The 15,857-nt window shown below is 44.7% G+C and overlaps 1 protein-coding gene across 16 annotated transcripts in view; it reads right to left on the reverse strand.

Annotated features, from left to right (window-relative positions):
* The window catches only part of LOC121596847 (restin homolog), a 69,655-nt gene that overhangs the window by 41,316 nt on the left and 12,482 nt on the right, over nt 1–15,857 (reverse strand). The window contains exon 1 of one of the 16 annotated variants that reach the window (XM_041922163.1): nt 10,251–10,984. The exons of 13 other annotated variants lie outside the window; for them this stretch is intronic. The gene's annotated coding sequence lies outside the window, so the exon portion shown is untranslated. Of the gene's footprint in view, nt 1–10,250; nt 10,985–15,857 lie in introns of those variants that run through there. 2 more of the 16 variants (XM_041922165.1, XM_041922161.1) reach the window with 2 other exon arrangements.

The raw sequence follows: 15,857 nt of genomic DNA on the forward strand, positions 1-15,857 counted from the left end.
AGCTTTTTGTGCGTGACAATCTTTGCTTCGGAATTTTGAGCTATTACCTCTCCGCGGGAAGGCGTAGAATCACAGAAGCAGAACTCGCTTTCCAGAATGATCTTTGTATGATTTGCAATCATAAAATTCTGCCCACAGAAAGACACTTACTCTTGTTACATTTACTAACGCAACGTTTATCCGCTTAATTTCGACCTCGTTTGTCAAATTGCTTTTCACGCTCGTCAAACGGCGTTTAATTTGAAGGCCCTCTCCCTCGTGCGTCCGGTGCGTAATCATGTCCACCAGCTAATAAAATAAACACTAGTTAACGAGAGCACTAGCCCGGGCAGCATTCGATTACCGTGGCAACCATTTGCCCCGCGTGGAACACTCCCGTACAAACTCCAACAACCCGCCGGTGAGTGTGTGGACATCATCATCATCATTTCGGAGATGTTTCGCGGGATTTTACGACCCTCCATCGGGACGCACGTTTCGTTAATGGTGTTTTCGGACACATTAATTGCATTTTCTTCTCATTTCCCCAGCTCCAGTGCCTCACGGCTCCGACTCAATTCGTGCCAGTTTCGTGAAAAAGCATCCGCCAGAAGCAATGCCGAATGTTCCTGCAGGTGCATCGTCGTTGCGGGGCGGAGCGCTATTGCGCAGCAACCCTAACCTCACCTAATGACGCCATGCGATTTAATCCAGCATGCACAGGGGAGGTGTTGTAGACACACACTCACACACGCACACATATGCACAGATAAATTTACAACCAATTATTACCGGGCACTAGTGGTGAGCAATAAAAAATCAACGTGTCCAGTGCCTTTGCTGGAAGGGGATGACGTTCTTGCTGCGTCTCTCGGGAGATGACATCAGGGAAGCTAATTTGCTACTAACGGGTAAGCTACCGCGTACAGACAATCTTTGGTCTTGCTGCATCAAGCACCAACACACACGTCTAGGCAGGGAAGCCGTTTATGGAAGGTTCTCAAGCAAATTTATTCCTACTTTTGCATGGTTCTGAAGTAAGCTTTTTTGGAGTTGGTCCAATGACACTATAGAATTGAAGGGCAGGCTTTAAGATGTCTAGAACATCTTCTGCTGAATTCCTGTTTCCAAATCTTATTGAGATATCAACTCCAAGCACCGTTCCAGCACATCGTATGGGTTTGAGATAGAAAAACCTAATTTGACACTCCTTGCTAGATATCATCTTGACCGTTCCCCGTCCGACTAGAAGCTAATGCTTGCGTAGGAGCAAAAGGTAAGCTCCAGCCAACGGTGGCCTGACACAAAGTAATATTTATCGGTCAACCTACAAAAAACCTCCCCGCAAATTAGCGGATTATACAAATTCATGCTTGTTCACCCAGACCCCCCAAAACAAACCCCCTCTTTGCGGTTGATTCTGATTCAATGACTTTGTTTTCAACCGCTGAAGGACGTACGGACAGACAATTAATCGATTAGAAGGATTATCTCACGCAAGGCGTAACGGCTCTTGAGGCTGGTTGATGTTTATATTTCACAGCCACCCTCGGGGCGTCATCATGATTCCCCCCCCCCCCCCGCCCCAAGGAATGATCAATTTGTCAACGGAAACGAAACGAAGCAACTTCCCCCTTCGAGTCCGAAAGGTTGGCGGCAATTAATCAACAGATTTCAGATGTTGTTTTCGATGCTGTTGTGTGACATGGCATGTTTAACACCTCTCTTCACACTGGTACTTCGCCACACAAGAAAAAGGAAGAAAAAACATGGAATGTGATACTCTTCCTCGTTTCTTTTGGATATAGTTTTGAGACCACTGTAAATCAAAAGCTAACGAATGGCGCAATATTTAGTGCAGCTTGTTGCGGGCGTTCCTCGTATGGAAAATTTGATATCATCCAAACGAATGCGAAGCCAGTGCGCCATCGTACGAGGGGTAATTTGTCATCGGCATGACAATTTAATTTTAATTAACACACACACACACCGTGAGGTTTGCGGTGGCGAGGTGGGAAGAGCAACAATTGAAATCCACCCAACGTGTTTACAAAAGCTCCAAAATACCGCCAAAATCTCGCCCAAACATGGTTACCACACAACAAACCACACACGCTCATCGTTAACTTCCGAATCGAAAAAAAAGCTAAAACTTCCAGCCCCAGGTTGAAATGACGCGCAAATGATGGGATGTGCGGGCCTCCCCATTATAAAATGACTAATTTATTGGCCATTTTGTACGGATTTTCGCTCTGCTACGGTGCGCGCGATGCGCTGCAGTGGTAATAAATATAAATATAACGATCCGGACAACGCTCGTGCCCAAAAGCTGAGCGATTGAATCATTAGCTCCCGATGCACAAGGCAACCACCACCAACCACACCACAACGGCAGTTTTCACAGCTTCCCATGATATGTGCCCCCGTTCGACGCAACAGCGCGTAACGATGCGGAAAACTCTTCACATTTTCGACGAGCGTCGATTTTTCTCAGGGCTTGTGGCGGCGGCATCGTGTTTCAACGCATCGAAAACACGCGGTAACCATTGCACAACAGTGGCTGGGTTGTGTCTTCACTGTGCATTCGGTCGAAACGGCGTCCCCACGTGCAGACACAACCGTTTGTCATTTTCCCACCAAAAGTCGGGCCCAAAAACACTTTCATCTGGCTGTTCGATAAAATGTATTCAACAATACGCTGGATCACGACAGGATTAAGGTTGATCTCTCGCGTGTTGGGAAGGAAAGGTCGCCAGACCTCTGTGTTCGTAATATTGTCCCAATTTCCTGTTCCTCTGAATAGAGCTCACTAGTCTCCAAATCGGAGATCCATTTGGTTTGTGCCATCTACTATGAGCGTTTATGATCCAGCCGTACAGACTTTTTAAAAATACCGGAAATGGTAGCGATTTACGCTCGAGGAAAGTTCAGATCCATCATCGTTATGTCTGCTCCCACCGGAGAAACCCCATAAACCAACCATGTGACACGGAACATGGGGCCATTCCCCGTACATAGAACACACACAGAGTTTTGAGCGCTACTTAAAATGAGCAATTTCACTCTCACCACACCTCTGCTGTAAAACCTTTCTTTTTTTGAGGTTGAGAAAGGAAGTTCGCAGTGAACTACGCTACAGAGAGCCGTTGGATTTACCGACAAATACTTCCGCCACCAAAAAAAAATCGGGGCCAAAGTTGAGCCATCATTTATGTTGCGTCCAATCTCATCTGTCTGTAAGCACGCGAGAAGTAGGTTTCTCGGTCAGCGACTACCGAACTTACACGGAAGAAAGACGCAAAAATTACCGCACAAGCATCGTTCTTGCCCAGTGCACGAAACCCGTGGCGCTTTCGAGAAGCGGAAGTAATTTGGAACGCTGCTAACGCGGAGGATGGTGAAGTAGAGCTTTCCACCTCTGTTGTACTGCTGTTCTGGTGGTGGAATTTGGTTCAGGTTTGCCGATGCTATTTCAACTTACACAGCCATTTATGCTTCGACTTCGTTTCGATCTTTCATGGCAACATGGTTTGCATTCGAGTTTGTGTGTGTTTCACAGCAGAGCGAAAATAAATATGCATATCATGAGCGGTGCTTTATCTACAGCACCACTACTAACCATGATACAACATTCCGAACGTTGCCGGTAACTAAGATAACCCCAGAAGCAACAGAGACATACCCCGATAAACGTTTGTCCTCGTGACGTGAAACATACTATTTTTGTGTTCACCATTTCCATATCAAATTCTAAATCCTCCCATTTGAAAGATAACCAAAGCTTATCAGCAAATTTTATCTCACTGGCTGGACATAAGACCATTCAAAAACGGACCGAACAAAAGCCGGCTTCTGGCCCAATATCTAATCATCTTAAGGTGCAAAAGTAAACATCCAAAACCATTCCATTCCTCCCACTTTCATTCACTCCAGTATTTTTTGATAGCTCGTTAAGCGTATCGAAACAAAGACGCATCGTTCCGCACAGTTCAACAGCTTTTTGGTGGGTCATAAAAATCGATCGATACCACTAAATATTTGTATACATTGGCAATAAACGCAGAATCGGTTGGTGAAAAAATCTGTTTAATGAAAACCCCAAAAGCAATTCAGCTACGTCGCACGGCTGACTGACTCACCCAGAGCCAGCGGCAATCTTCCCCTTCACCGTTACGACTTCATTTACATCCATCAAATATCACACCGAGCCGGTGGTGGTTCGGCCAAAAAGCTGACCCTGTCCAAAAATCAATCCATCGTCCAAATTTGGCAGAGCTGAAACTAATAAAAAAGAGCTGCCAATTTGACTCTCCATACGGGAGCGGAGGACACATGAACCGAAAGGGGGGTGTTATTCCGTTTCAAATCCTTCTGTTTGTTTGAGCATTTTCATTATCACCTGCACCATGGTCCAATGGGACAGAGAGATCGGTTGGTTACGCAGTGGTTTTGGCACCCTGCTGTCAACCGTCTTGCGGGGGCCATAAACGGACTTTTACTATCCTTTCGACACCACCATGTCACGTGTTTGGCTGCTGTTTGGCGTACGGCGATTTACGCAGAGTTACACCTTGCTAAGAATCTGTCCTAACCTTAAGCAATTCTTGCTGTTTCAGGCTAAATAGCTAATATTTTTCCACCTTCCTTATACGTCTGGCTCGACATGGAGTTGGTGATGTTGAAGATCTGGCACAGGGGAAGGTATGTCACGCGGGTTAAATTTATATCCAACAATAATGTTTAAGAATTTATATCCACTCCATACTGCTGACGATGCAGCCAGGGGGCTCTGAAGAAAAAGTTCTCCAATATTCCAATATCCTGAAGTTGATGATCGTGCTGCGACATTTGCGCAATCGTTCTTGGCCGGCCCTCCCCCGGGGAGTGTGGGCTGACAACGCGTTTGATCCATATTTGAAGATCTACTGATCATCACCATTCGCCTATTGAGCACCCTCTGTAGACATGCCGTTAAGAGTATGTCATGCTCATCATCGAAGACGAATCACCGAGTGACGAATTCTGAGTCGTCATTGCTGGTCGATCCAGTCACTTTAAGGAACCATAGCAAGATCAATGATTTGCGATTAAAAATATCGTATGATCGTATCGGAATGAGCTTTAAACCCGCCCACCGAACAACCGGGAGAGTCCATACGCCGCAAAACAGAGCTCCGCCAACCAACAACTCCAATATGGTCAATGACGATGACGACCCGACGATGACCAATCGACACACTTATGGCGCTCAAAAACATTACAAACATGGGACAAAAATACTACAAAAACAAAACGAGACTTTAACACACTACCAATGGATGGCATAAATCACACGGCAGACATTAATAATTCATTTCTAGCCAGGCGGTTTTTGCAATGAGAAAAAAATAAACAAAAACAAAACGATTGTCCACAGAACTGACGGAGTTCGTGCAGGTATGCTTTGCATTAGTTGAGCACTCCGGTGCTCTAGCATGATTCCAGGGGGAGATGCGGCATGCACACGTAAAACACGCATTTTAGATACAAATATGGAGTATCCAAAGCAAGACTTCATACCTGTAACTAGGCCAACAAACCTTGGCAGCAAAGCCTGCCAGTGTCTCTGATCTAACGCTGGCTGCTTGTCGCAAAACGAAAATCCAAACCCTCTCCACAAACACACGTTCGTGAGGGATTTGCTGAGCTGTTGTTTTTTTTTATGCACTGGAAGAGTAAAAGGTCAAACCAACCAACCCGAGTACATTTGCGCCGCTGGCAAGGGAACACAGCAAATCTTTTGTGCCAAAACTGTTGTGCCACACAGCAGACACGAACTCCCTCTCCCTCCGAGAACTAACTGTTCCGCTGCGCTTGTTGCATGAGTTAGGCACGAAAACGACGACTCTGCGCCGTAGCTACACATACTTCATGTAGCTCCCCCCGCTCGCTCGCGGTCATCATGCACATCCGAACCGAAACCGAAACAAGTCTAATAAAAACATTTTTTCGCGAAACTACATCGTGACATGGCCGGTCTACAACTTGCACAAGGTTAGACGATGGTTTGGGCTTCGCTGCGAAGAGTTCGTTTGGAGTACCTGAAACTCAACCTACTGCCGCTGTTGGAAGCGTCCAACTCCACCACACTGCCTCTAATCTCCAATGCCCAGCAGTGGCCAGCGTCTCGCCATGCTCCGTACTCATTTGACACTGATTTGACAAACTTGGCGGTAGCATGCACAAAGCGTACACTCTCTGACATTGATCGATCGGCCAGCCCGCCCGGCAGTCTATCACATAAGCGAAAGTAACATGGAAACGGTTGAGCGGGAAAGCAAACACACATGCCACAACCGTTGGTATCTTCCCCAACATAAGCCCGGCATGTACACGGTTGATGGTTCAGGTGCAGGTTGATGTGGCAAGCTTTGACGGACTATTCATTGGTTTTGGGTCGGGTTTTGGTCAGGCTTTACCCGTTCGCTGTAGGATGGCAATAATAGGCCAGCTTCACTGCACCAGCAATAATGTTAGTTTATTGCTGTTGATTAAGCATCGTTTTAGCCTCGTCATACGGTGTGCTGATGGAGCTGAAAGTGGGTTCGATTGAGCGGCAGAGGTACACAGCATGTCTAAATTGACAGTTTCTGGAATATTCTGCTGGATAGGTTGTAACGATCGATATTGATCCTGGTTGTAATGAATGTTTCAATTTAAACTGCTAACTACTCAGCGCCAAGCTATACCGCTTTTGAAACATTTAATTGTAAATCCTGTATTCAATCTATAAGGTATACCCTTCTATCATATATCTAGATGTTATACCACACAAGAACTGCTCAAAATCATGCAGCAAATGCTGGCGGTAGTATGAATTATACGCACGCAAATAACGCAAAACCCAGACACGCTATCCTCACAAGCCCCAACACGACTAGCGACGAACCGGATTCATTCACGCGTAATTCACCCTCTGTCCTCTGAAAGCATCGCCAAACTTTTGAAGCAAACCACCGAGGCAGTAAAATAACAACATGAAATAGGCCTATAAATTCCACCTGTCCAAGGTTAGAGAAAATGTTACCCTCAAATTGAATGCCCCACGTGCCCCCCGCGTGTACTACATTTTCCAGCTCACTAGACTTCAGAGGCTCATTTCCAATGCACCTCCAAAGCCTGATATTGCCCCGTTCTGGGCTATTGGACGGCACCGTTCAAGGATGCACACCGCCCGTGGCTCATGGCGCGGTCATCACAGTGCGTGTGTGAATCGAGTGCACACCGGACGACCGGTTGGATGATGATCGATTTGATGCACCACCGGTGAAGGTTAATTGCGGACAGTTTGTTTAATTGAGGCCCGGTAGGAAGTTTCTCTCCAAGAAGTCGTCTACTGACCGACCTTTAGTTTCATTTTCTAGATGATTTTCGAAAGGGTGGCCATTGGTCATCGGTGACGTTAATTGGGTGAAATAATTAGAAGAAATGTCCGTTTAATAGCCCAATAGCAGTAAAGTCTTACTATAATTTCGGTTCTTGACGGAAAGTGGATTTCGACGAACCCTAACTTAATGTTTTAGGATCCTGTTTGAGATCCGCTTTGGGCCTGCTTTCAAAGGCAGTAAGCATGTTTAGATTTCTATGAAATTGGAGCGTTTATCAGTAATCTTTGAAAGCAAATTTGCGTTTTAACAGATCTGTTAACCTTCGTTTGCTAAAAGCCGCTTGCGAAGAAGTCAATTTCACTTCACAAATTCCAAAGCTCGGTGAAAAAAAGCATCAAACTTCTTCAGGTTCACTTTAACTTCATAAGATATTCTCTAGGGCACGAGAGTGACCCTTCCAGCTGAAATGTAATACCACACTTGTCCATCTAAGCATACAATATCTTCGTACTCTTCTCAAAACAATTCCCAAGAATCGATTGCTTTCGCAGCAACCGGCACTTGAGCACACCGGGACGGACACACAAACCCCATTATCAAACAAAAAGCTCGTCGCTACTACATCCAACTTCATGGCGGAGATGATATCCGGCAAACAGATTGTTGAGCAGACGGGTAAACAGTGGTGAAGGAACTAAACAGCGATCAGTCTGGAACAACCCCGGTTTATCACCAGTTCCATTCCGTTCCGATTTGCATATCTTTAGTAATGAAATATCCAAACAGCTTGGACACGAACAAACTGAGAGAGGAAGCGACACAGTGAACGAGCTTTTGTTTGACTTTGCTCCACCCGCACACAGTGCAAGAGTACGATTGCGACAAAGCAACGGCAACGGTAATCTCCGGCACACAAACACTCCGGATTCCGGCGGCAAGAGACGTGCTTCGAGCGAGCTGTAACCGAACCCATCCGGTATCGGTTCCGGTTACCCGGGGTGACAATATTGGCGCCATTTTGCCACCCGTGTGGTACGAAAGGCATGAACCGCACTGCACTGCACTGCGGCGGCGGTTGCTGCTGTCGCTTCTGTGCGTAAGTTGTTGCGGTTCCGAACACGATACACACACTTCCGTCAACAGTGGCGCGGGCGGACACGAGCCGCACCAGTTGCCGGGGTGTTTTGTGTGCCGTATGTGCCGAGTGTGTGTATGTGTGTTAAACCTCATGTCAATTAAACTCAGGTGATCGGTTTGTGCATACGGTTGTGCAGGCGAAATGCGCATTTATGCGATAGGATTATGGCTTACGGAGACTTTGTGGTTCGTCCAGCGTGTTAAGCTATAAGCTTTTTTATTCATTTTTCTTTTGCTCCTCAATATCCGGCATGTGACCGTTTCTCTCTTGAAAAAAAAAACAACAACAACAGAGCAGCGTCGTGTATGACGAATTGACAATTGGTGTGTTAGGTTTCGTTTGAGCTGTTTGCGAAAGAGAAAAAAACATGAATGACGCAAAACCTTTCGCGAAGGGACGGGGTGGTTTGCGTACGAGGCAATAAATCACATGCTCAGTTATACTTCCCAACTCCGTGGAGCGGTATTTTGTTCATCCTCGTGTGTGTGTCGTTTTGGATAAACAGTGATTTGCCATGTCGATGGCACAGTTTCCTCCAACCAGTGTAGGTGGATCAGCATAAGCCGAACAGCACTTTAATTTATGAAACATGGAGAAATTCCATTCGAAAGTTGAGCCGTAAAACCCAACGCCTCCACGAGGAAGGCTTTCGTGCGGTAAAAACAACGACAACAAAGTAAAAGTATATTTTAAAAAATTACAACACCACCATACCACACCGTCCTGAGCATCCTTTTCCTGCCTTTCTTTCTCGCACTGGATATCTCATTTGCATAGCGGCTCACACACACACACACACACACATATGTAAAGCCCAGCATTTGAATGGATAATGGACGGGGGGTGCAAAAGTTAAGATAAATTGGTTGCGCATACATTTTGCAGTTCCGCTGCCAATTTCATCGTCAACAAAAATAAACGGCGCTGGGAAGGCAACTTTCGAGTGCAAGACGCTCCCCAAGTCCGTCCCTGCGGACCCAAAACAAGATCCAAAAAAATCAGAAACGACGCACCATATTCAAAAACCCACAGACGCACTTCGATGCACTCACAGAGAGAGAGAGAGAAAGAGAGAGCGAGAACAAACAATCGATCCGTGGAACATAAACAGACACGGCCACATGCACAAAGTACGAAAAGCCGGTTGCACCGCAAACAGAACCAGCAACCTGCAAGCGTTCCCAGGGCATATCAAATGCTATCTTGGACGATGCAGAGCTCTCTTTGGCCTCTCAAGAGCCCAAGAGATAACAAAAGCCGTACCGAGGGGGACCGGAACGCAACTGGACACACCAAGCGCCACTAGCACCAGTACCAGCACCGACGAGTTGCACTGACTTCAAGGTTGGACGATATTATGATTTTCACTTTTCTTCTTTTCCTGCTTTTGTGGGCCACAGCTCATTTGAATTTAGTCCATTTTAAACCGCTTTCCAACGCGAGATAATATGCAGACGCACATACACTGGCACACGGGTTGAGCACACATGGAGTAGATTCACACATACACACACACTCACATACACGCTTCTAACAGCTTTCCAACTCACGAAGTGCAGCGAAAAGATGAAAGGTAGATACACACGGGTAGCTTCTCCAAAAGCTCTATCCTCTAGTGGTGAGGCCTTGCTGCAGAGCACTTTAATGTCCCTTTAAAGCACACTGGACAGTGGTTTGGGTGCACTTGAACATTAGATTTGGGCATCAGAGAACCATATCTGCCGATTACCGCGATATTCTTCTTTATCTATCAAAGTCATACTAACCTGTTTAGCAAGAAGATCTGGCAGGTGTCTCAGAAGTTGAGGATAGCAGAAGTTGAAGCCACTCCTCGATCGATTGTTGAGCCGACACCACTGTGGCTAGGAATGTCCGAAAGGAGTGTTCCTCGTGCTGCCTGTAAGCTGCAATCCAATTCAAGCTCCACCGTAACAGATCCCTTTTCTGAATGACTCCAAACCCTTCCTCGGGGGGAACACCCGTCTTGCTGGTGGAGCCGTTTCGGTGGAGTCCGCAGTGATCCGGACTCTCCTTTTGACTTTCGCGTTGCAATATTCCTGCGCCTGCAATACCCACACAAGGGTTACGTGTGACCTCGTTTGTTGTGCGGTAGGGCCTCTCCTTCTGCTGGCTATCTTCACGTGCACAAAAAAAAAAACAGTCACGCTATTTTCGTTGTCGTTCGGTTTTGCGCATCAAACGGACGCGGCGTGCTCGCGCTTGTTGCCTGTACACAGGTTGCTGTCTCAAGACAAACTGACGAAGCGTGTGCGGCCCGAACGACTTCGGCGCACGTTGCTTTGTGCTTCGGCGCGGTCGCGGTCGCAACAAAAAGCTTCCCTCGACCAAGGTTTGCATGTGGTAGTGTGAGCGGTACGGTGAGCGTTGCGTTCAGCTCGGAGCTTTCAGCTTAGTGCTGAGACCGATCGGTACAGCACTGTAGCGACGGGGTGTATTATTTTTTTTGGGTGTGAGTCGTGAAGTTGCAACTCTGAACTAAATATCTGCAAATTCGTATCAGCATGTATTTTAAACCAAAATCGCTTAAAATCCCACACACACACACACACACACGCAAGTCTCTCCTTGACCTGCAGACAACGCAAACAACACCGGCGGTTCAATCAATCAAAAGTGGACAGGGAACACTTCAGAAATTCAATTTTGCCTCACTATTATAATTCAATAAAGTTCAACCATTTTCCATACCGTGTTCGGTAGTGTTAATGGATCACTTCACGCTACCCGAAAATTTACACCTCACTCAAGGAACAAACGCACACACATACACACACACACTCTCTGGGGAATCATAAATCATCCACTTAGGGGAAGGTTCATCATATTCTCCGTTCGACCCTGCCATAACTTGGGAAACAATCAAGGGATTCGATGACGCCCCAGCACACACGCGGCCCTCCTCGCCATAATATTTTGAAAAGTTCGTTGTTATTGTTGTTCGGCTGTGTTACGTCCCACGTTATCGCACTTCGACAACACTTTTAACACTCCCCGATTAGGTAGGAAGGTGCGCAAAAAAGTAAGGGAGTCTGTTGAGCAGATATCAAATATCCACTATTCAATACATCTTCATCGACCGAACTGACAGTCTCTCAGATTCCCTCTCTCTTTCTATCACACTACAATTTATCCCTTCGTCCTACCCGTAATCTGCAGCTCCTTTTCCGGGGAAGGGAAATATCTTCCCGCTACCCTTCTGGGGCGTGCTAAAGTTGAATGGGATGAGTCGCGTGCATAAAATTAATTTCCCACCGGACAGTACTGCCTTGTGCCTTACTTTGGCTAATGGTTGTATACTCTTCTTCCCTCGCCTCCTTCTTCTCCTTCTCTTCCCTGCCAGTTGGGTGGGTGTATGTCACGCGTCAAAAGATGCAGCCAAGCCCCCTGGATGCCCCTTCCTACCCATTAGATGGGTATCGCCATTGCCGGTTTGAAATCGATGGTTTCGATCCCATTTGGGCATATTGCGCATTAGAGCACGCCCGGGCTTCGAGCGCGTGAAATATGTGTGCCGGTCATGGCGGAGACGATGATGATCATCATATTCCGGATCTGGGGATGGTTGTGCAGCGTTCCGGGGTGTTTTCATCTTTTTGTGGATTTTTTTTGCAAACCAAAATGACCACCAAGAACGATACACTCAACCGCATGAATGAACGTTTAACAAGTTGTGCACGGTGCACAGAATAAATTAATGACCATCCCAAACGGATTTACGGATGGGACCATGGGAACAAAAAAAAGGTTGCAATTCAACACGGCCAGGAATAAATAAAACAAAACCCCGTCGAGAGGAGTCTTTCGGACAGCTAAAGCTTCGATCCGAAATTTCTGAAACACTCTTTTAATTGTCACAACTACAAAACACCTAAATTCCAGTACTGATAAGCTTATATTAAAGAAATACAAAATCAAGATAACAATAAACTTGATCTCTCAATGGAAGTTCACTGATCTTTTGTAATATTGTAAAATCGTCGACTCAGGAAGCTTTACTAACCCAATGTTGGCTCTTCTGCTAGACGAAGCATGAAACAAGAGTCTTTAATTATTACGTCATATTTCACTTGTACGCTTAGGCCCCAGCTTCAGTCAGTGGAGAGAGAGAGAGAGAGAGACAGACCCCACAAAGGAAGCGTCACCGAGCGTTGAGTGAGCAATAATTATTTCCTATTCCTGTATACATTTCAACCGGTATTTCACCGACGTGGTCATGCCATCCTGTCACGTAGTAGTTATTACGATTCAGATTGATGCAATGATAAAACGTGCCACATAATAATCGTAGGTTTCATGCTTTTTTGTGTGAAAAAAATCAAGTTTTCATGTGCAAAACTCTAAAAACAGATTGCTCCCAAATATTCGCGATGACTTCAATAGTCAGATTCAATAGTCAGTCGGATGTAGTCAGATCTATGAAGGAATTAACATCCTAACATTGTAATCCATTATCTTACATGCATCTTTTGTGTTAAGCTTCTAACTCTTTATGTTTATTTAGAGATGGTCCAAAGCCACAATTAAAGTAAAAGTTGCGAAGGACTAAACGACAAAGATCTGCTCATCATTCACCATTTAATTGGTTTGTAAAAGCATCATCAACAAGGTGCTTGAGGATGCTGGTAAAACAAACTTCAAGCCCGGCTTCATTATGTGCTTGAGGAAAACAAACCCCTGGTCAGCGCACTCATTCGTGTCCCATGTTGATGTGGTGTTACTTAATAATTCAATCAAACAAACTCAATGGCAACGGCCACACAAGATGCATCTAGCAATAAGTTTACCCTCAAGCACATAATATTGATGCAGTTCGCATCGATTCGAGAGAAAAGCACCTCTCCACGTTGAGGAGCGAGATGATGGGTATAAGCAATCCCACTCAACGATGCACATCTTCTCCTGTGTAGGGCTCGGTCTCACTGTACCGTCCAATCGAACCGAAAGCGGTACGATTCAATCGTTGCTCACACACAAAGTATCTCTGCGTCGAGTACGTCTGCGTATCGTGGATTAATAAAATCAATCATTTTTCCTGCCTTTCTTGCTGCTGGCGAGCTCGGTTTGGTTTTTGCGTTTAGTCCAACAGATAAGACTCGATGCACTACCATGAATGGGTGGAAGGGTCCACCAGATACAAGATGCCATCAAATGTATTCCCTCGTCGCTTGCCGGAGTGTGAGCCACATCTCGTTATCGTCCATACCATTTGCAATGTTTTACAACGTCTGCTTTTATTGTATCTCCCAGGATCCGCTTCGAATCTTGAAATTTTATTGTCCTCACACAATTGTACTTTGTGTAATGCAGCTCACTGCTGGAGTCAAGTGAGTCCTTTTTCCTAATCCCAAATCACAATCTCGGGCTCGAGCAGAAAGTGATTTTGTTTCTGTCTCTGGTATTGTTTCAAACCAATTAAAGAAAATCACTTTACTGTATTGCATCATAATAATTGCATCATCATAAGTGTCGCGCACACGAAAGTGTCTTTCGGAGCAGCAGCTTAAGACAGGCACAGTACACGCCGACTTAAGCACAATAATAACGCACCAACTGGTTCTTGGCAAAAAATCGATTCATTAGTTTATTCAATTGATTTTATACTCTAAAAATGCTGACCGTCGTCGATCAGCATATTTTTCTTAGTCTATTCTTCTTAGCCTATTTTCCATTTAATCGTTAAACCAGCGCGCATCGCTGGCGCGTTGCATAACGTAGCTAGTCAGCATTTATTGACCTAGCAACGCTTTGTTTTTTAAGCCTAAATTGTCGTCAGCGACATCCCTCCCCCCGTAAGTCCTCGTAGGGGAGTTACAATTCTAGGTTTAAAGTGGGTGGCCTGCATGGAGGAGGACCAATATTTTGTTTTAGATATTTCTTGATTAACATCGCGGAAACCAAGATTACCGTAATAGAAACACTTAGTATGGTTATTGAGAAAAGTACATAGTTACTAGTTACCGATTCTACTTCGTTAGACTTATCTTCTTTTGATATGCTTAAATTTAACATGGGTTTAAAATATGCTCTAACTTGCTCAGATTTTATTAGCATCGTCGGTTGTATTTCGAACTTGCTCGTCAAAATGCTACAGTCTAGTGACAAGGTTATGATTCCGATTGAGCAGCTTGGGGTAGTGAGTGTTTTGTTACATTTTAGTAATATCTTATCAGGGTTGGTAGAGAAGAACAGAATACTGTTTGGATTTGTAAGTTGTATAAATTCAGTGACTTCTGGCCCTATTTCCTTTGAACTACATCTGGTACCACTTTCTGTGTGTAGTAATGCTGATGCTATGCAGTCTGGTTCTCGTTGTATTATTTTCTCAGAAGATATGTAGTGCGATTCGTTCAGTTTAAAAATTTCCTTCGGGTATAAGTAACTAGTTTCGTTGATGGCTATTGTTTTTTCATGTATGTCTAAAATCGTATGATTGGCAAAGTTTGGAATGGCTATGACTTTAAACATCTCGTAATTTTCTATCGATACAATTATGTTTTTGATAGAAAAGACTATTTCACCCTCTTCTATTCTCCTATTGGTTATTTCCGAGTATTCTAAAACGTTATAATGACTTGCCATCTTTCTTCGTATAGTTTGTTTTAACATCTCTTCGTCCTCTAAATATAATTGGGTTGAATCTATTTCGTGATACTTATTTATCATGTCTTGTACTAGAGCGGTTGTAAGCATGATCGTTTCTTGTATATACTTTGTTAGAACTTCATTTTTGTTATGCTTAAATTCCTTGCTGAGAACATCTATACCATCATAGAGTTTGTCTATTCGGTGACGTAAATTTTCTGTTAACTCATTGTGTTTTTTATTTGTTTGGGTCAAACGTTCGGACACATGTGTAATTTTTGTATCCTCTGCTGCTCTGAAGGCTGCTAATTGCTCGTCTATGTCGTCTCCCCCGAACATGAAATCTTTTAGTATACCAAATATTCCCCGGGAGCGTTTTGTCCTTTTGTGACTTATTCCTTGGATTAGTTGAATTGCATGGTTGCATTCGTGCTGAAGTGTAACTTTTAGATCCGAGAGTTCAGAGTCCGTACTATTAACGGAGTTCAATACTATGGTTAAGTGTTTTTTCAACGTTTGTAACGTATCCGTATCATTTTCCGGACGTGTCCCCGTATGGAATGTCGTTTCCCATGCTCCTTTTTTTAATAGGAGTGTCCCAATATGATCAAAATATATTCCTGGTTCAGGGATAGGTACGATCGATAAGCATTCGACTCTAAACAGTGCGGCTATGTATATTGTTATTTTAAGGATGAGCTCCATGATACGGGCCTAATTTTGAGCTTTTTCCTTTTTGGTATTTGACTTGCTAGTTCTTCTGCTTTAGC

Source organism: Anopheles merus, chromosome 3R (genome assembly GCF_017562075.2).
Source record: "Anopheles merus strain MAF chromosome 3R, AmerM5.1, whole genome shotgun sequence".
Taxonomy (NCBI): domain Eukaryota; kingdom Metazoa; phylum Arthropoda; class Insecta; order Diptera; family Culicidae; genus Anopheles; species Anopheles merus.